We start from the raw sequence: 20,776 nt of genomic DNA on the forward strand, positions 1-20,776 counted from the left end.
CCTTTGGAAGTTAGTAATAATGAGTTTTGTGTATCCAATAAATGTAGATTAATTAATGGATTGACAATAGCAAAATATATCTGGAACTTTTCAAAAATTATCAGTTAAAAAATGAAAACTTTAAAGCCTTCATGGACAGTTTCATAAATTAAAAGACATTCCAAAGCTTAGTTCCTAAATGTTTAATTTTCAGGAGGCGTGACACAAAGGTAATAGGAAGATGACTCACATTGATTTGACAGTAGGAGCTTGGTGACGATTCTGCTAGGAATCTCAATGGTTCAAGGAAAACGTTTTTTAAAAATAAATGGAGGGATAACATCAATAGAATGAACCGATAATAAAATGATCTAACGTACCAGAGTGCCTTTGATCTTCCTGAATGGGTCGTCCTTTCAAAGCAGGTTGTGAGCTGAGCCTATTCCCGTCACCAGCGAGGAAGCAACTACAAAGCCCGCGGCCACAGCTGGACATGTCCAGTTTATGTGAATAAAATCAGAGGGTGAGTATGTGGCACATTACCAAAAAATGTATTACTCTCCACATGGCTCCCTTGCATATTGGGTTTGAAGTGGCTTAGATGGAAAATGGAGATTCTTAACAAGTTTTCCCCTTTTCCCAAAAGGAAAGGCTGCAGAAGAGCAATCTCTCTAAAACTTGGGCCTTTATTTTTGCTTCATTAAAATTATTGCAAACCCATCAGCAAAATGTGTTATTTTTTTTAATCCGTTTTGCTTGTGACAGACTGCTGAACCAGGGAGCAGGCTGTGTAAACGCGGGGAAAGGGGGCTGAAGGCGGGTTGCTGTCGCCATCCTGCCGCAGCGGGGAGCGAGCAGAGCCGGTATCCTAGCAACAGTGGAGTCAGGGCGGTCCCCACCGGCTCGCCCTCCCCCCAGGGGGCCAACCAACAAACCGCATCCAGATGTTGCTGTGACCTGGGCTCGCGGCCGCGGCGGGATGGCCACCTGGTTGCTTCGCTCTGAGTGGCGGCGTGGTCCCCTGACGGGGCTCCCCGGAAAGCGGGCAAGGGCCGGCCTCCATTTTGAGGAGCGGCTCTGTCGGCCGCCGCCGCCGCCTTGGGTCATGATGCTGTTTCTTCCCCCTTCCCCAGTCAGTTATTGTCTGGATCTTATTCGCTGATACTGGAGTGGCGGCTGGTAAAGTACTTTCATTTAACGTGGTCATCGAGAAGTTTTTCCTGTTCAGTGCAGTAAATTTGATTTACTTGTTCTTGTGGACTTTAATGAAAAGACTAAATTAAGTTAAGGCGACGCACTGAAATCACATGCAAAATGATTTAACCCTAGATCTACAAACCTAACTCAGCCGAGTTGTTTTTAGAAAATAAATACTAACAAGTCCCTTCCATTTGTTACAGAAATACATCTTTGACATTACTTTAACAAGACAACTACTTGCTGCAAAACTCAGAAAATGTTTTTAATTGTACCCTAACCTTTTCAAATAATGCCTGTGGTTTGGAGCATTTCATCTAATCATCTGTAAAGAAGACTTAAAACACAAACTAATTATTTTAAGTTTAACGTGTACATTTTTGCAAAAGTTGTATCACGTTCAAATAATATCTGCTCATTGCCAATGAAAGATACACTGTTGTATTTACTTTAGATTTCATCAACAAGCTTTCATTGATTATCTAGACTTAAACCCTGCTCATATCTAAATAATGTACCAAAAATAATCAGTGTGCAATGCATACCTTCTGGCTACATCATTTGGCATCTGCCCCTATCTAAGTATAAATTAATCCTTTGGATGTGTGAATGTTTTCAGTTAATTATGAGAAAATCGAGCCACTGCATTTTACTTTTTTTTTGGGGGGGGGGATGCAGGGAGAGTAATATTGAACCTTGCATGGTAGGAATAGTAACTTGACTTCATAACTTTAAGGGGAAGACAAACTGCAGCAATCGTGTGTATGTAGTCTGTTGTGTGCCTATGGACAGGTACAAATCAACTGAAGAACATTTACATTTCATTCTTAGTATTTATGGCAATCCAATTCAGGCTTCAATAAATATATGTCTTTTGTAATAGTTTTTTTGTGGTTGAATTGATATAATTGCCGAGGCTTGGGAGCAGGAAATAAAACGAGGAGAATTGTAAAATTTGCAAAACATGTAATGCAAAAAAAAGTGTGTGTGATGCAATGGACCCAATTTATTCTCTTTGATATTGCATTTTTTTCCTGCTCCTATCATCTTTTGTAAATATGATCACAACAGCTGCAGGGCCCAATAACAATGGTTTGGATGAATTTAATTTATCCTCTGTACTAAAAATAACTAGAAATCTGAAAGTTACACTTTTCTTTAGTGCCTTTATTTGCTCTAATTGTGATTGGAATGATGAATGAAGGTCCATGGGTTTGGAAAGGCTTATTCAGCTGTTCTAGCATCAACATTAAGATGACGGGGATAGGTAAATCTTGCTGCTTCATTAATTCAGAACATTAAATGGGGTAAATTAGAAATTGCAGTTCAATCAAAGGGGAAAAGGAAATTCTGGTGTTTGAACCACAAATAAAATACTGGTTCAAGACTGCAGGTCAGAAACCTTTGCATTTTTAACTGATATTAATTAAAATTTAAGTTAACATTCTGAATGTTATCCATTTTAACATTGGGCCGCAAGTTACATACATAGTCAATCAAACTTTATCTTGGATTTTTTGCCATTATTTAAATTTATCTCTTAAATTAATCATTTGGGCCTTTAAGTTACCTCCAGATAATTCAAAGAGATCATCATTCATATGTTTTCCATATTTTCTTCATATGTATTTTTGTATGTATCTTGTCAATTTGTACATCTTGAAAAATATCTGTCAACTACCTTTACGTCAGTCAGACATCCAATGCCTTCTTAATTCTGTGGCATCACTAGATATACTGTTTTTATTACCAGAATCTCGGTTTTACAATCACACTAATAGAAATAAAATGAGATAGATTGTATCATTATTTGTAAAGTAATCAATAAGAGTTGAGTTGCCATCATGTTATGCATATATTGATAAATATGGTACAATATATGACCATAACTTATGCTAGATGTAGAGGGAGAAATTCAGCTTTATTTTTCCTTTCCCTGAGTGATTTTTAAATTGAAGTTGCTCAGTAATGTCCTTGGGGCAAGGTTGCATTCAAAAAAAATCAATGAAGCTTTACAGTGTAGAGCTAATTGTAATACATGTACTATAAATGTGCAAGTCAAATGTACATTTTTTATTATGACTTGGATTTGGATGCAATTGTCACACTATCGGCAGACAATCCTCTCTGGGGGAAAGTATGGTGTTTGCATTTAAAATGTCATGTATGCTTTATGACAAAGTTAAACGATTATGTTGCCTTCTTCATCGAAGGGCAAACACATTGTAAATGCAGAAAATCTGAAATGAAAGCAGAACATGCTGGAAATATTCTGGTCAGGGAGAAACTGTTAACTTTTCAAATCAATGATCTTTCCTTTTATTTAGATTATTTAGATTTTTCTTCAAGTTGATCTGGGTGACATTGTGACATTTTTTGATTGAGGTTTTAACTGGTGCTATTGAATACAAGCAGAAATGGGCTTTATTAAAATAAAAGGATGTTGTCTGTCATTTTAATCAGGGCTGTAGATTTATGCTGTAGATTATGTTGGAATGGATGTGAACATCCTGGTTGAATAGTTGAAGAGAGAAATTAGAACAAAAATCAATAGATCAGTTTTCCAGTAATTTAAATTGTCAAATGCTTCTGATGAGTCAAAAGTCACTCTAACTTTTTGGACATAATGGAGAGTTTTATTATGTTTGTAAGATTGTGTATTTAAGAATGGTTTCTATTAGAGCTTGTGTCTTTCAAAATAAATATATTTGACTTGTTTATATTTTCACAATCCACATCATGCAGTTTTTCCTTCTGCTCACATTAAAAATGAATTAATACAGAATAGGGTGGTGGGTATCTGTAAAGAAAAGGATATAATGCAAGTTAGACAATGGGGAAAAATGTGTCCTTACCATTCCTATCTTGCCTCTTCACTATAATTTCTGATTATTTTATGTATTGTACTTTTTTCTGTAACAATAGCTGATTATGTTCAATACTAGGTAACAATAAGTGTAATTGGTATCTGAAAGTACAGGTAAAATTATCTTTCAAAAGTAATCAGAACTTTTGGGGCAGGTTCTTTACTCTGTTTTAATCTATCAAGAGTTCATTGGAAATCTGTAGCTCCCACTCCATCCAACTTTCAACTGTTAAAGCCACCATTTCAAAGGTTAAGTTTCAAGAAGGGGCTGCACCAATTGGTTCTCCTTGTGATAGAAGGTAATTTAATCAAAGCTCACAAGAGATTTGCAACCTATTTTTGCTATTTTGGGAGTCTCAAGCCTAAAACATACAGCAAGACATTACAAGAGTTAAGTTAGCAATAAATTAAAATTGCTAATAGTTGCAGACATTTGGAAAATTCTTTACATTTTGCAGTTGATGGAAAGATTTTTTATTTTAAAATCAGATTGATTTTGGTGAACTCATGACAGGAGGTGGACATTGGATCATTTAAAGGTAGAATAAGCTCATGGGGTTAAATGATCTGCTCCTGTTCCAATTTCATCTGATGTGACTTGATGTCAAATGTTGTTGATTAAAATTCTTGTGATGCGTTAGTATGTTTAAAAGCCCCCCCTGTAAATACACAGATACAGTTTTGTTGAGGTGACTTACATTTTCCACTCAATGCAAGTGGCATATACATTTTTTTGAATTTTTTTAATTTAAAAAGAAAAGACATACATCACTGTAACAGGCCAATTCGGCCCTATGAATCCGTGCTACCCAATTTACACTTCATTAACTTGTACCCGCCGTATATTTTCTCTGCTCAGTCACTCTTGCTCTTATTCTCATTGCTAATTTTACATCATACTGTTTTGTATGCTTTCTTTTTGATATTAATTGTATAAGATCATGTATTTCTTAAATCTCAAAGCAAATTAATTTTGATGGAGCATACTATACACAGACACAATCTGAAAGGAGTGCAAGTGTTGTATTGATTCATTGAATCAATCAATGATACATGTTCATACTATGTAATTAAAGCAGAATTATTTCATAAATGGCATTAACTGCACTGTTCAAGTGAGGGTTGGCACTGTTAATTAATGAGAGAAGGGTGTCCTAAATTCAGGAAATCAGAATATAGAATCTATTTGGGGCAAAAAAGAAATACATAAAGTCATTCATGGTGCCATTCTGCAGTACCTCCGCTCCTGCCGCACAATGCAAGACAATATAAAGGAACACATAATGGGAGCTTGTCAGAAAAGTACAGCTATAATTATAGCAGGCGGAGGGAGTTGATATACACAGTAGAAAAATCAAATGGACGAAGGTAGCCTAGAAAAGGAATTCGTAGCATTCTGTGGACTGAAATAGAATTAATGACCTCATTGACAATACCCCTTTTATTACAGCTGTTAAAAGCAATGAACATGGGATGGGGGGGGGGGGGTCATTTTCATCACGTGTATTACCTGCTAAGGTAGGTAGTATCATAGCTGATGCATTTTGACCTGGCTTTTCTTGATTCAGTGTGAACGACCTGACCTGGTTTTAAACATGAGTCGTTCACATGCCAATTAAATGGGATCTCTATAAGGGGTAAAAAGGCAGCTTCACCCTCACCCCACCACAAACCCAAGGTAGTAGCAATCATAGAACAATTTATTTTCACTTTCAGTTTAAGGTAGAGTTAAAACAGTCCCAAACTAATATTTTAAATTTAATTTGGTGCAGTTATGAGGCCATGAAAAGAAAGCTAGCAAATTGGAGCCATTGGTCTTGTAGCACTGTTAATCATTTAAGGTGGTGTTTTTCAAACTGCCCCTCTAAACTCTCATTTCACCTTAAGTAAGCCCTATGCCATAAATGCTCTATGATTAGTAAAGGATTACTTAAGGTGGCATGTGAGTAGAGAGAAAAAGTTTGAAAATCACTGAATTAATCATAGCTAATTATCTTGTTATGTACACAAAGGAAATGGGCCAATGGCAATTTTTCTCAAGCAAAATATTTTAGTAACAAATGGGTCTAGAGCAGTGGTTCTCAACCTTCCCTTCCCACTCACATACCACATTAAGAAATCCCCTACCAATCACAGAGCATAGAGATTGCTTAAGGTGGAATGTGAGTTTAGGGGCAGTTTGAAAAGCACTGATTTAAAGGAACCTTTTAGAAATACATACATTATTTTTAGAATGCCTTTGACAAGCTGTCACATGTGAGACTGCTGAACAAGATAGGAGCCCATGGGAGCATTAGAATAGGAGCAGGAGTAGGCCATTCTGCTGGTCAAACCTGCTCCACGATTCAGTGAGATCATGGCTGATCTCATCTCCACCTTACTGCCTCTTTTCCCCATATGCTTTAATTTCCCTATTATGTAAAAAATCTATCCAACTTTGTCTTAAATATTTACTGAGGTAGCCTTCACTGCTTCAATGGGCACTGAATTCCATCAATTCCCAAAAGCAGTCCCTCCATCTCCATCCCAAAACCAGTATCTTGAATCTTGAGTTTCTGTCCCCTAGTTCGCCACCACCAATTGAAACACTTGCCTATCTCTATCTTATCTATGACTTTAATGATTTTATACATTTCTGTAAGATGCTCTATAATTATTTTTAAATTCTAGCAAGTATAGTCCCAAAGGACATAATCTCTCCTCATAGGTAATCCCCTCATCTCTGTAATCAACTGTCTCCAAAGCAGATACATCCTTCCTCAAGTAAGGAGACTAGAACTGTATGCAGTACTCCAGATGCAGCCTCAGCAGTACCTTCTACAATTGCAGCGTTCCCTACTTGCTTCTAAATTCTCTTATGCATGTCTTTTATGCGGAACTTTATCAAAAACCTTCTGGAAAGAGGGCATAAGCTTGTAAACCCTTTGTGTCTTCTGGTCATATTAACAACCATGTACTTCTGTTCGTAACCTTCTGTAAATAAGCTCTAGAAATTCTATACTTGTTGCCAAAAATGCTTCTCTTGTAATCACATGGCCTGTTTGAATCCTACATTAGGATTTCCTATTCTTTGAGTTCTTGTGGTGGCCCTCTCATGAACTGCTGCAAATAATATAAACTATCTATCTGGCTTTGACACCTAATTTCAATACTCCGCTCAAAGATTTTCATAAATGAGTGGAATTCAAGGAGGTCACTTTTTTAAAAAAAAAATTGAATCTCTTTCTTTGGCAGAGAAGAAAGTATGTAACTGCATTAATTATGCAGCTATCTCATCCTTTCTTGTCATGCTTAGGCATAGGTTACTTTGTTCACCTGAATTTCTCATACTTGCTAGGAGCACCTGTAAGAGATGGCATTTGACTCCCACTTTGTCCAACGTGGCCATCATTGGGGTTTGAACTCTGGTGGAATATGAGTTTAGGGGCAGTTTGAAAAGCACTGATTTAAAGGAACCTTTTAGAAATACATATAGTATTTTCAGAATGCCTTTAACAAGTTGTCACATGTGAGACTGCTGAACAAGATAGGAGCCCATGGTATTACATAAGAGCATTAGAATAGGAGCAGGAATAGGCCATTCTGCCTGTCAAACCTGCTCCACAATTGGAGCTGATCTCATCTCCACCTTACTGCCTCCTTTCCCCATATCAACCCAGTTAATTTGAGATCATGCACATCTCGCATCCGCATCACAGCCCAGTATCTTAACTTGCCTGGTACAGGACCAAGCATGTATTGTGACTGCAGTACTGGCTCAGCACCGAGGCTTAATCTGCATAGTTCATGACCAAGTGCTTCTGTGGTTCTATCACTGGCTTAGTCCCATGCCTAGACCTGTCTTTCAAGACCAAGCCTGCATTGTAATTGTAGCACTGGCTCAGCTTTGCTATTTAATAGTTTCTTTTTCTGAAGTCCTTCATCAAAACTTGATGCTTGTTTAAGGAAAATTTCCTTACCTTACTGAATTGTGTTAAGAAGTTCCTATCACAATGGTCCCCTCTTTCAATGACCTTCATTGGACCTGTTAATATTATCAAAATAAATCTTTTGCCTAAATCTTTCCATATTTTCCAAGCTGTACAGGTTTTTGTTCCCAAATCCATTTTTTTTATTCATTAGATTCTCTCATTTCTTCTTTTATTTGGAAAAATAAGTGCCCCGCTTCAAAAAAAGTCCTTCAAAATATTTTTTTTTTAAAATGGGGCTTTTGGCATTACCTAATTTTAGATTTTATTACTGGACAGCGAATATTAGATGTATCATTATTTGGATTCATCATAATGGATACCAAGGTGCTTCAAGATAGATTGAATCTACCAAAATGTATTCTTTCTTTTTGATAATTGGAGCATCTTTGCCTTTTGGCTTCCAAGTTGACTGATAATTTTGTAGTTACACATTTTGAGAATTTGGTTTTAATTTAGAAAACCTTTTGGTTACCATAGTTTTTTTTATTATTGATTAGGCCTGTTTTACATAATTCCTGTTTTTTAAACCTTCAGTCCAAGATATTGGTTATACTCAATGGTAAAGTTTGGGAACAGGACTTTCAACAACCACTTGCTGAAAATACATAGGATTCTATTTTGAAATGTGTTCACTAATTTTCTCTTTGTGCTAGGCATTCATTAGTACAATTTAAAGTAGTCCATTGGGCCCACTTTTCAAGGATCAGTTAGCTAAATTTTATCCTATTATTTCTACTAAATGTTATAAATACATAACTGAGAAAGGTACTTTGTAAGATGTCTTTTTCTCTTTAATTTTTGCCAAGGGGTATTTTGTACTTTTTCATTAGTTTGACTCCTAGCCCTGAGTGGGCCAATGGATTTAACATTGACTCCTTCTCAATCCCATGTAGTGGCTTTTGCTTCCGTCATTGCTAGAAGGGCCATTTTGCTGAGATGAGAACATGCTGTCCCTCCCACTCATACTCAATGGCTGTTTGATGTGATGGCATATCTTTCTTTAGAAAAAAATTAGTTGTTCAACTACTATAATGGATTTTTAACTTTCTTTCTCTTTGGGGTTCTTTTCTCAATTATTTTCAAAATCTATATACATTAATTATTTTTGTTTATGTTTCACAATCCTGTTGTTATTAATATTATTAGTGGTGGATTCCCTAACTTGGCCAGCAGCCTTCACAGGGTGGAGCTAGATTCTTAGGTTAACAATGTGTTTTTTTTTCTTTCTTTCCCTTTTTTCCATTTTAATAACATGGGTTCAGATATATTTTTTTTACTGTTATTTGACATTGTAATTTGATATAAATTTACTTTATCATTATTATCATATGTAATTTGTGTATGTTAAAACCAATTTAGAATACTGAATTTAGCTGAGACTTTGTCCTTCACATGTGCCCTTTGATTTCATTTCATAAGACGACAACACAATAGAAAATGTATATACCACCAAATCACACAAAACATTTATCTCCCCTACCAGCTATTCATCAGCACCATCTGCTGATCAGCCTCACAGTATGTAAATCTCATATTGGCTTCGTTAACACCACATTTGCAATTTTTGCTGATCACAAGCAATATCCATAAACCTGGAATGGAAAGGAGGAAACCTAAATCCCAAAAGGACTCCCAAAGAAGTAATCAGAAGACTACATTTTGTGTTTGAATCTTAACTCGGGTGTCCAGGTTGTGCACCATCAAGTTAAATTTTAGTGGGCACCCAAAAAAAGGATTGTAAATCAAAATATCTTCCTCTGGCACATATGCTATTATGGAAATTAGGCTACATCCCATCATTGAGTGACATAGAATATTAGAGCTTCCCTACAATATAACCTAGTGTGTAAAGAATAATGGAAACAAAAATATTACATAGAATTAAGTTTACATTCAACTATAATTTACTCAGAACATTTATCTGCTCATTTGATAACAATGAATTTTATATCTTAATAGGTACTGCAAAATTTGGATCCATATTGTACTTCTTGCAGCGCATTTGTTCTACTCTGACATTCCATGTTCACAACCACATGTTTGTGCTAAACATGTTACAGAAAGTTCCCAGATCATGATGTGATAATTTTCCTGAGAACTGTTCAGAATCTGAACTGATTGTGTTGGAAATGAATAAAAACTGCACGAGAGAGGATCACTGTTGGGTATAAGCTTGCCCTCTGCTGAGCATCATGATGCCCAGATCATGATGTCACCCTTCCCTATATATATAAAACCCTGTGTGTCAGTAGCCATGTTAGTTTAATAGAAGTAAAGGATGAGAAAGCATCATGTCTCCGAGTCTTAATTGTGTGAGTGCATACTCAACAATGGAGACAAGGAACAAAACGAACCTTACACATACTCCATGTACCAACCATGAGAAGAAAAACCTCAGAAGAAAGGTACAAAACGACTACCTAATAAACCAACAAATTCCTGCTAAAAGATCAAGGTGAAAGTGCACCAAGATGGCGGAGGGAAAGTTCAGAGAATTAAACGAAGTTAAAGAAAGTTGGGATAACTACGTAGAACGGTTTAACCACTACTGCATAGCCCGCAATATTGTGGAAGGTCCAGTAAATCGCAAAGATGTCCTCTTCCTCAGTATAATGGGCAGCAAAACATTCAACATCCTTAAGACCTTGCTGTCCTTAGAGGATCCAGGGACGAAGACATTCAACGAATTATGCACAGCTCTAAGGAACCATTTAAGCCCCAACCCACCAGTTATGGCAATGATTCTATGAAAGGAGGCAAGGACCAAGAGAAACAGTAAGTGAATACCTGGCGTCATTGTGAAAACTGGCAGAGCAGTCATTTCGAGCAGTTTGTAAATCAGGCACTGCGAGACAGATTAGTGATGGGGCTGGCAAATCGCTAAGCAAGGCAAAAATTATTAGGAATGGAATGGCATACAGAGTGGCCTGCAGCTCTGAAATGTCAGATTAAAAACTTGGATGTGGGTCAACCAGACCTATGAGTCAGGAAGTCTTCACACCAATGATGCTTCTGTTGTGGGAAGTACAACCACTGACCAGAAAACTGTTGCTTCAAACATTCTAAATGCAACAATTGCAAAACAGAAGGACATATCAAAGGTAAATATCCGCATCTAAAGCGCAGGTGGCCTGCAAATAAACAGGCAGTAAAGTCAAAACAATTGCAGAGAGAGTGAGAGACAACCTAGCAACGATGATGATAACAGCCCAATGACTGACCTTGAGTGGCGGAGCACTCCTGAAATTTCAGCTCCTGAGATATATATCTGAGGAATAAACGGAGGAAACACAGCAATCTCTATACAACTAAAAATAAATGGACACCCCCTGAAGATGGAGTTAGATACAGGGGCAGAGGTGTCCCTAATGCCATTGCATGCAAAGGAACACTTGCTCCCAGTTTAAAAACAACTGAAATAACTCTTAAGATCTGTTACAGGAGACCAAACCAAAGTGTTTGGAAAAAGTACGGTCCAAGTACAATAGAAACAACAGCAACCAAAAACATTCTCAATCTATATTGTAGATACCCAGGGACCAGCACTTTTCAGAAGAAACTGGCTTCAATACATTCCCCTCGACTGGCTGAGTATTGAAACAATTTCTAATGTAAATCATACGGACACCTCCCAGCCAGAACTTAACCAAATCCTCAGCAAACACGCAGTGAATTTCCAACAAGAATTGGGGAAAATCAAAGGTGTTCAAGCCAAACTGCAATTAAAAGATCATGCAGAACCAAAATTCTTCAAAGCCAGAACAGTCCCATTTGCTATGAAAGGGAAAATTAAGGCTGAATTAAACAGACTAAAACATGAAGGCATATTAGAACCAATACAATACAGCGATTGGGCAGCGCCCATTGTACCCATACGAAAAGCAAATGGTGAAAGTCACATTTGCAACAATTACAAAATCACCATCAATCCATCACTCAAAATACCCAATGCCCAAGGCAGAAGAACTGTTCCAAGCACTAAAACGAGGGCAAAAATTCACAAAACTAGATTTGTCACAAGCATATCAACATATAGAATTGGACAAAAAAAAATCAAGGGAATATGTGACAATCAATACCCATCAGGGACTATTCACCTAGACACGCACAGGCCTTGCAGAATTTCAGCAACATCTGCGATATTTAAAAAAAATTTTTTTAAAATTTTTTTCTTCCTTTTTATTTATTTTTTTTTAAAGCGACAGTGGACAATTTACTACATGGACTCTCAGTTGGGTGTTACCTAGAAGATATCATCATTACAGGGCGAAATGACTGAACACATAAAACCTTGAAAAGACTTTAACCAGACTACAACAGGCTAATGTGTCTTTATGCGCCCCTCAGTAACAAATCTTGGGTTTACAATTGACAATGAGGGGGTGTGAATGAATCCAGCAGGAACAGAAAAGCCCCATACCCAACCAACAAATTGGAATTACAGTCCTTCCTAGGACTTGTTAATCACTACTGAAAACATATCCCTAATATGTCTACACTTAGCAGCCCGCTGATCCAATTACTCAAGAAAGATCAAACATAGTATTGGAACACAGTTCATCAACTAAAGGAAATACTAACGTCAACAAATAAGGTGCTGATCCACTACGAACCTAGTAAAGAAGTTACACTAACTATGGATGCTTCACCAGTGGGACTAGGAGCGGTACTATTCCAAATCACAGAAAAAGGCGAGCAACCAGGAATGTATGCTTTTCGAACATTAACCACAAGTGAACGCAATTATGCCCAACTAGAAAAAGAAGGATTGGCAATAATGTTTGGTGTAAAATGAAATTCCACCAATATCTTTACAGAAGAAAATTCACCCTGACCACAGATAACAAGCCTCTTAGTTTAATCCTGGAGCCACACAAAGGTATACCAGTATTAGCTGCAGCCAGAATTCAGAGATGGGCCATGCTGCTAGCGGTGTTTTACTAAAACATAAACTAGGAACACTCAACAGCCATGCAGATGTCTTATCACACATGCTGCTACCTGAGACAGAACAATAAGAAATTATTAAATGGACAGCAGAGGGAGCAGCCATCAACTAAGAACAACTTCAACAATTGCCCATTACAGCCCAGATGATCACAAAGGAAAACTGAAAAGAGGTAACATTAAGCAAGATTCTATATTTCACCCTTAATGTGGTCATTCCAGAAGATCTAAAACCTAAAATCTAAAACACATGCCGCCATGAACTATCAGTCGAAGAAGGATGTTTACTATGGGGTACCCGAACAATTATTCCAGCCAAATGGCAAATTACCATGTTATCAGAACTGCACCATAACCATCCGGGAATGGTACAAATGAAGGCACTGGCCCGAATGCATGTCTGGTGGCCCTCCATAGTCCGAGGCATTGAAACAACAGTAAGAGAATGCAAAGCCAAAAATGCCGCAAGCTGAAGCTAACCCATGGAAATGGCCATCCAAACTCTGGCATTGGATTCGCGTAGACTTCACTGGACCATTCATGGGTGAGAATTTCCTAATAGCTGTGGATGTACACTCCAAATGGCCAAAAGTTTCACAGCTGAAAAACACCAAACCAGATTCCACAATCGACTGTCTACAAGCTATCTTTGCCACTTATGGATTGCCTCATGAATTAGTTACGGACAGTGGGCCTCAATTTATATTGGAACCTTTTTTTTAAATATGTACAACAATATCAGACATATTCTGTCTGCACCCTATTACCCAAGTGCCAATGGGGAGGCAGAACGTTTTGTACAAACATTCAAAAAAGCAATGAAAACCATGAAATTTCTAAATGCCTCCTGGACACACAAAATCGTAGATTTCCTATTGGGGTACAGAAACTTTCTACCACAAAATGCAGCCCAGCAGAACTAATGTTTGGCTGCAACCTGCAGACCAGGCTGTCTACAGTTCATCCAGATCTGAGTCTCCGATTGGGGGGAAAAAAAAGCTTCATTATAAACCTCACCTAGAACATTGGAAGTGGGCGAGAGAGTTCTGGTACAAGATTATAGACAATATAAAAACCCATGGGTGGTAGGAGTAATCTTACAATAATTGAGATCCTGCTCATAATCTATTCTATTGTGAAAGCAACACATTGACCAATTACGAGCATTGACTGATACTAAGGTCCATGAACTGTCTCATGAGCTGGAGGAGGTGAAACCATGTGGCCTGCCCCAACCATCCCAATTCTCAAGCCGAGTGGGGGGGGGGCAGAGATGTTTGCGGAGCCGAGGAGTCCAGTAACTGAGACACACAGCCAGGAGGTCAGCGAAGGCGGGCAGTTGTTAATGACTCAACTGCTGACCCACTATCTACGGGTCCCAAGCAAGGCCCAGCACAGCAAACCACACTGAGGCGGTCTAAAAGAAAAAAAAGACCACCTGAACTCTTTAAGAACTATGTGCCTTGATTATGATTAAATACTTTCCCTTTTATGATTATAATTACTCACGAGATGTATTCTAATTCTTACTTGTAGTCCTGGGCCCGAATGTAATATTGTTAGTTCGCAGGGGCCCAGTCAGCATTTACTGCATGGGGCGGGGGCGGGGGCGGGTGGAGGGAGAGAAAGTGTGTTGGGTATAAGTCCGCTCTCTGCTGGACATCATGACACCAATGTCATGATGTCACCTTTCCAGTAGCCATGTTAGTCTAATAAAAGTAAAAGATGAGAAAGCATCATGTCTCAGAGTCTTAATTGTGTGACTGCATACACAACAATCACAGAAACACCCATGGTGGGAGTTCTAGTGGGCTTGGGCAGAGTGGCCAACAGCTGGCCTCATTGACTCAGAGAGGAAGTGTATGCTCAGTGCTCACTGCTCTGCTCAGCTTGACCCAGCCTCCCATTGTTGTTGCTCAGGGGTGTTGGGAAGAGAAGGAATGCTCCACTTTCAGCCTGCAGAAGAACCCTGCAGCAGCCATCAAATCTACTCTCATCCAACCCATTAGTCTTTCAAATGTTTGTTACTATGTCCATAAGTTGGATGTTGGTAACTTGGGGAGGACCTGTATATTGGGCACTGATAATGCCTGCCAAATGTATACACGGTTGACCATAAAATTAGTCAAACAAGCCACTTTGGAACATTATATTCCAGCTATGAACATGAATTTAGGGTGGATTATCTTTTAACTAGTGAATTCATCAACTACTTAAGTGACAGTTTATGTTGACCTAATTGTTCCTATGATTGCAAGGTGGTTGAGTAATTTCTGGATTTCTTTAGATCTGCAGGGTATTTCATGGCTGAAGCAACTTAGACCTAGCCACAAGCCTTCAGCACGCACTAGATGCTACCAGCATTAGTAACTGTTCTTGGCATACAGCAACATGAGGTGGTGGAGCAGAGAACATAGAAAGAAAAATAAGCTGCTTGAAGAGAGGAATAGGAGGAGAACAAAAACTTTCAGCTGAGGTGATGGGTGCCCGGCAGTTCAAGGAGCAATTCTCTTTCCTGAACTGTGACACAGAAAAGTACATGAGATTCTGAACTTCAGAAAGAATGTCCACAAGTGATCTGTCATCTTTTGCATCCAGAACTGCAAGCCTAAAGCAAGAAGAGGATTGCATTTGCAATAGGTGTTATGGTGACCATGGCCACTAACTTTGCTGGCCTGCAGCTAGAGGAGCTTGAAACATAGTTGGAGAAGCTGACTACATTAATCTTTTCTTGACAGGATTGAAGTCTATTGAATGATGCAAGCAGATTTGAATATTTATACATGCAATTATGGCCCCCTGCGCCACAATTTAGGCTGCAGTATTTACAAAGTACATCTCACCTCTAATGTAACAACAAAATTGCATGCAGAGAAAGTAACCACTTGTTATTGTTCTCAAATTTAGCACCTTGCTCTTCTATACTAAATATGTTGCAGTTCTTAACTGTCTGAAAGGAAGAAAGCTGCTGGATAGAGTTGTGACAAGAAAACATGGGAATGTTAACTGCATCTGCACTTTATAAATCAGATGAAATTGTGGGATGAGGAGTGGTATGTGAGAAGGATTAGATGTATGGTTACTGTTGTCTGTCATTTTAGTCTCAGCATTGGCTAACTGACGAGCATTGTATATCTGCTGCTGGTACAACCCTGAGAATCTCTCAAATGTTCATTCAAGTTTGCTGCTTTATAAAGTCCAGTTTTGGTATTATTAGTATCAGAATCAGGATTTATTGTCATGAGAAAGTCATGAAATTTGGTGTTTTGCTGCAGCATCATAGAGCAAACATGTGTATTATAACCATCTTTTGACATCACTATAAAAAATAAAATAATGATAACAATAATACTGTACAAAAAGGCAGTAAGGCTGTCCTTTTTCCGCTGAGTGCTCGTGGAGCAATTGTGACAATAGGCGAATTGCAATGGGTTCCAGATCTTTACTTAGGTACGTGTTAATTCTGGCCATGACCAGCCTCTCGAAGCATTTCATCACAGTTGCCACTGGGCAGCAGTCATTGAGGCAGGCCAAATTATTGTTCTTGGGTACCAGGATGATTGATGCCCTTTTGAAGCTGATGAGAACCTCTGACTGCCATCTATAGTGTTCACCTTCACTTTGTAGGCTGTAATAGCCTGCACTCTCTGCCATAGCTGGCATGTTTCTGTCTAGTTTCTTCTGGAAATGCCACTTTGCTTCAGAGATGACCTTCCACAGGTTGTACCTTAACTTCTTGTAACGATCTCAATCTCTGGCCTTAAATTCCCTTGTTCTCGTCTTCTCTGATTCATCCGGGGCTTCTGGTTGGGAAACTCCTGGTATTTGTGCATGGGCACACACACATCCATACAGGTCTTAATGAAGTCGGTGACACCTGTTGCATATTCTTTCAAGTCTATGGAAGAGTTCTTGAATATGTTCCAGATCACCGATTCAAAGCAGTCTTGCGGACACTCCTCTGCTTCCCTCATCAACCGTACCTTTTCCATCTTCACTACTGGTGTTGTGGTCTTCAGTCTCTGCTTGTCTGCCGGGGGTAGAAGTACAGCCAGGAGATCAGACTGCCAAAGTGCTATTGTGGTATGGCTTGGTATGCGTTTTTCATGGTGGTGTAACAGTGATGAGTGTGTTGGTTTCCCTGTCTCGCATGTGATGTGTTGGTGGTAATTTATCAGACACTTCTTCAGGTTGGCCTGATTGAACCCTACCACGGTGATTAGGAAGGCATCCAAATGTCTATCACAGAGTATGTTTATTCCGATGCAGATTCAATTCTGGTCCAAAACAAGTATGTTTTATTTTATTTCCCAAATGTATTCACCAATTGATCAGAGTTTTCAGTGTGCCCTCCTTCTGCTGCCTTGTCATCAATCTTCAAATACTTTGCTTACTTACCAGCACTGTGTCCTATTTTTCTCTGCCTCATCTTTTGCACAATTAATCTCTGCCAAAGCCCACATTGCTGCTTAAGGCCCACATACATGCTGGTAAATTCCTACAGCCTTCATCTGTCTTCAATATCTCATATACCTGCAGTTTAACAAAGATATCTCTTGTCTCCAATCACCAATGCTCTTACTTTTGAGAGAGAGAGAGAGAGACCTATTTTGGAGATATTTACTATTTTATGGAATATTGTATTTTGGTTGTGTTTGTGTTCTGTATAGTATAGATAAGTTTGCAATAGGGATTTTGTTTTGATTATTCTTGGTATGGGCTGGAAAAACATTATCTTGAGGTGATGTCTCCACTGTAAGTGTACCCAATGACTTGGCATTCACCACTCTCGATGGCAACAAATTCTACAGCAGTGTTAACCCCCCCACCGGCTAAAAAAAATTCCTTTCATAGATTTGTATATTTCTACAAGATTCCCTTTCATTCAAATTTCAGCATGTGTTTTCCCAGGACTTGATCACTCCTCATAGGCTAACCAGAATCAAGCTTATGAACCTCCTCTGCATAGCCTCCAAGTCAGGTAGAGTATATCATTTCTCAAGTAAGGAGAGCAGAACTGCATACAGTGCTCCAGTTGCTTCACAATACCCTGGACAGTCACAGCGGAATCTCCCTGCTATTAAATTCAATCCCTCCAGCAATGAGGCCAACATCCTAATTGCCTTCTTGATTTCCTGTTGTTTGCCTTTAGTGGTTCATACACAAGCACTCCCAAATAGGTGTAAGAAAAAGGAATTTAATATTTTATGGAGTAAACGTGCAAATGGGATGCAAAGAAATGAAGGCAAATGTGAAGTAAACTTTTTGGTGGAGGGGGTGAGAGGGTGGAAGGGGCAGAAGGTGGAGAGGAAGAGGTAGAGAGAGGGTGGAGAGGGAGAGGTAGAGAGAGGTCGAGGGAGACGGGGTGGAGGGAATGTCACGTGATGCTGTAGGGTTAGGTCACATAATGTTGCAGGGTTAGGTTGTAGGAACCTGACCCTCCTGAAAATGAGACATTAGATGGGAAAATGGAGAAGAAATGCAGTCTGATGATGATCGTGACGAGAGTGGAAGATGCCACCACTGCTTTAACTATGGAAAGTCAAAAACTCCAGGAGAAAGTACGTTACTGAAAAATTTCAGTCGAAGAAATAATATTAAAATAATGGGTCTTAAAGAAGGAATGGAAAAGCAAGATCATATTGGCTTTTTTTTAATGAAATGAGTTCCTGAAGTGTTGGGAGATGAGAATTTTGAACACACTATTGAGATTGAAAAAGCACAAAGAGCTCTTGGAGGAAAACTACTTCCAGATCAGAAGCCAATTAATTAAATTGCTAATTAGATTTCTTCGATATCAAGATAGAGACAAGATCTTGACCGTAGTGGCAGAAGGGGAAAGAGCAAGGAAAGGCCCACTTGAGTATGAAGGGGGTAAAATTTTCCTTGACACTAATATAAGTGCAGATTTATTTTTAAAAAAAAAAGAGAATTTAACCCAGTTATGAAGATTCTTTGGGGACAAAATGGATATTGATTTGTATTGCATCATCCAGAAACCTTGAAGATTTTCTTGCCTGGAGGTGAAAATAAGTTCTTCTCGAATTTTGTACAAGCAGAAGAGTTTGTATAAGATCTTCAAGAGCCAGGGTGGAATGAACAACTAGAAAATCAGTTGTTGCTTCTGTGTCCTAGACTGGCTAAATTTATTTGACATGGGATCACGTAGGTATTTGTGACCTTGGTCGCAGCCTGAAGAATAGAAGGAGATAGTGTTATGTATTAACTAAAAAACACGAGTGTGTGGGTGTGTGTTTATTCTGTTTATATATAATTATAAATGTGGGAACATGTATTTTTTATTGTAAATCTGTTATTTTTTCTATCTGGATTGCCGGAGGAAGTGCGTGCTGACACATTGAATATTGAGTAATGGAGTTGAGGGAGGAGAGTTTGCAGGCAGAAGTGGAGGAAGTAAGGGTTTATTAAGATGAGTAACACAGTGAAATTTGTAAATTTTAATGTTAATGGGTTAAATGCAATGGTGAAAAGGAAGAGAGTATTAACATATATTAAGAAAATGGATGCTGATTTAGCTTTTTCCAAGAAATTCAATTAGTTGAAAGAGAACATTTGAAATTAAAAAGAGACTGGGTTGGGTATGCAGCAGCTTCTTCATTTAATTCTAAGGCAAGAGATGTGGCAATTTTGATGGGAAAAAAATATTCCAATTAAAATCCAAAATATAGTAACAGATCCTGCAGGGAGGTATGTGATGGTATATTGTCAAATATATTCAGAATTATGCACCAAATGTGGATGATGAGAAATTTATTCAAGAAACCTTTCTTAATTTAGTAGAGGCATATGAGAATATTTTAATGGGAGGAGATTTTAATTTTTGTTCAGATCCACTCTTGGATCCACTAAAGGAATGACAAAACCTAAAGCAGCAAAGACTACATTGGAATTAATGAGAGATTTACACTTGCATGGATAAGAATTCATCTTAGAGAAAGACTTATTTTTTTAATTCAAATAGGCAGATTCTTATTCTAGAATTAATTTTAAAAAAATTTCAGCACAAATACGGTAGGATTTGAGAAGCAGAATATAAAGCGAGAATTTTTTCTATCATTTGTCTTTATTAATGATGATTGTAATGTTTGATAAAGAGAAATCAGTTTATAGACGGAGATTGAATTCATTATTATTAAAAAGAATGGATTTTTATGATTTTATTAGAAGACATTCAGTAATTTTGTAACACAAACTTGAACTCTGAATGATAAGTTTATAATATGGGATGCTTTGAAAGAGTATTTGAGAGGCTAAATTATAAGTTTTACTTCTAAAATTAAGGAGGAGTATATAAAAAAGAGAGAGACCAATTAGAACAAGAAATAATGGCTTTGGAAAAAGACCATCAAAGGAGAAGTTCTGAAGGTAAATGTAAACAATTAATTAATTTTTAAAAAAAAACAATATAATACATTACAAACTTACAGAACCGAAAACTTGGGAGTGCTTGTGCATGAATCGCAAAAAGTTAGGTTGCAGGTGCAGCAGGTTATTAAGAAGGCAAATGGAATGTTGGCCTTCATCGCTAGAGGAATTGAATTCAGGAGTAGGGAGGTAATGTTGCAACTGTATAAGGAACTGGTGAGACCGTACCTGGAGTACTGTGTCCCGTTCTGGTCTCCATATTTGAGGAAGGATATACTGGCTTTGGAAACAGTCCAGAGGAGGTTTACTAGGTTGATCCCTTAGATGAAGGGGTTGATTTATGATGAAAGATTAAATCGTCTAGGATTGTATTTGCTCAAGTTCAGAAGAATGAGAGGAGATCTTATAGAAACATATAGGATTATGAAGG

General features: G+C 38.1%; 1 protein-coding gene across 3 annotated transcripts in view; it reads left to right on the forward strand.

Annotated features, from left to right (window-relative positions):
* Positions 1-790: 790 nt before the first annotated feature.
* Positions 791-20,776, forward strand: part of tmem200ca (transmembrane protein 200C, genome duplicate a) — a 36,322-nt gene continuing 16,336 nt past the window's right edge. For 2 of the 3 annotated variants that reach the window (XM_069921105.1, XM_069921106.1), the window contains exon 1: positions 791-1,158. The gene's annotated coding sequence lies outside the window, so the exon portion shown is untranslated. Of the gene's footprint in view, positions 1,159-1,379; positions 3,864-20,776 lie in introns of those variants that run through there. The other variant, XR_011352199.1, reaches the window with a different exon arrangement.

This window comes from Narcine bancroftii, chromosome 2 (genome assembly GCF_036971445.1).
Source record: "Narcine bancroftii isolate sNarBan1 chromosome 2, sNarBan1.hap1, whole genome shotgun sequence".
NCBI lineage: Eukaryota > Metazoa > Chordata > Chondrichthyes > Torpediniformes > Narcinidae > Narcine > Narcine bancroftii.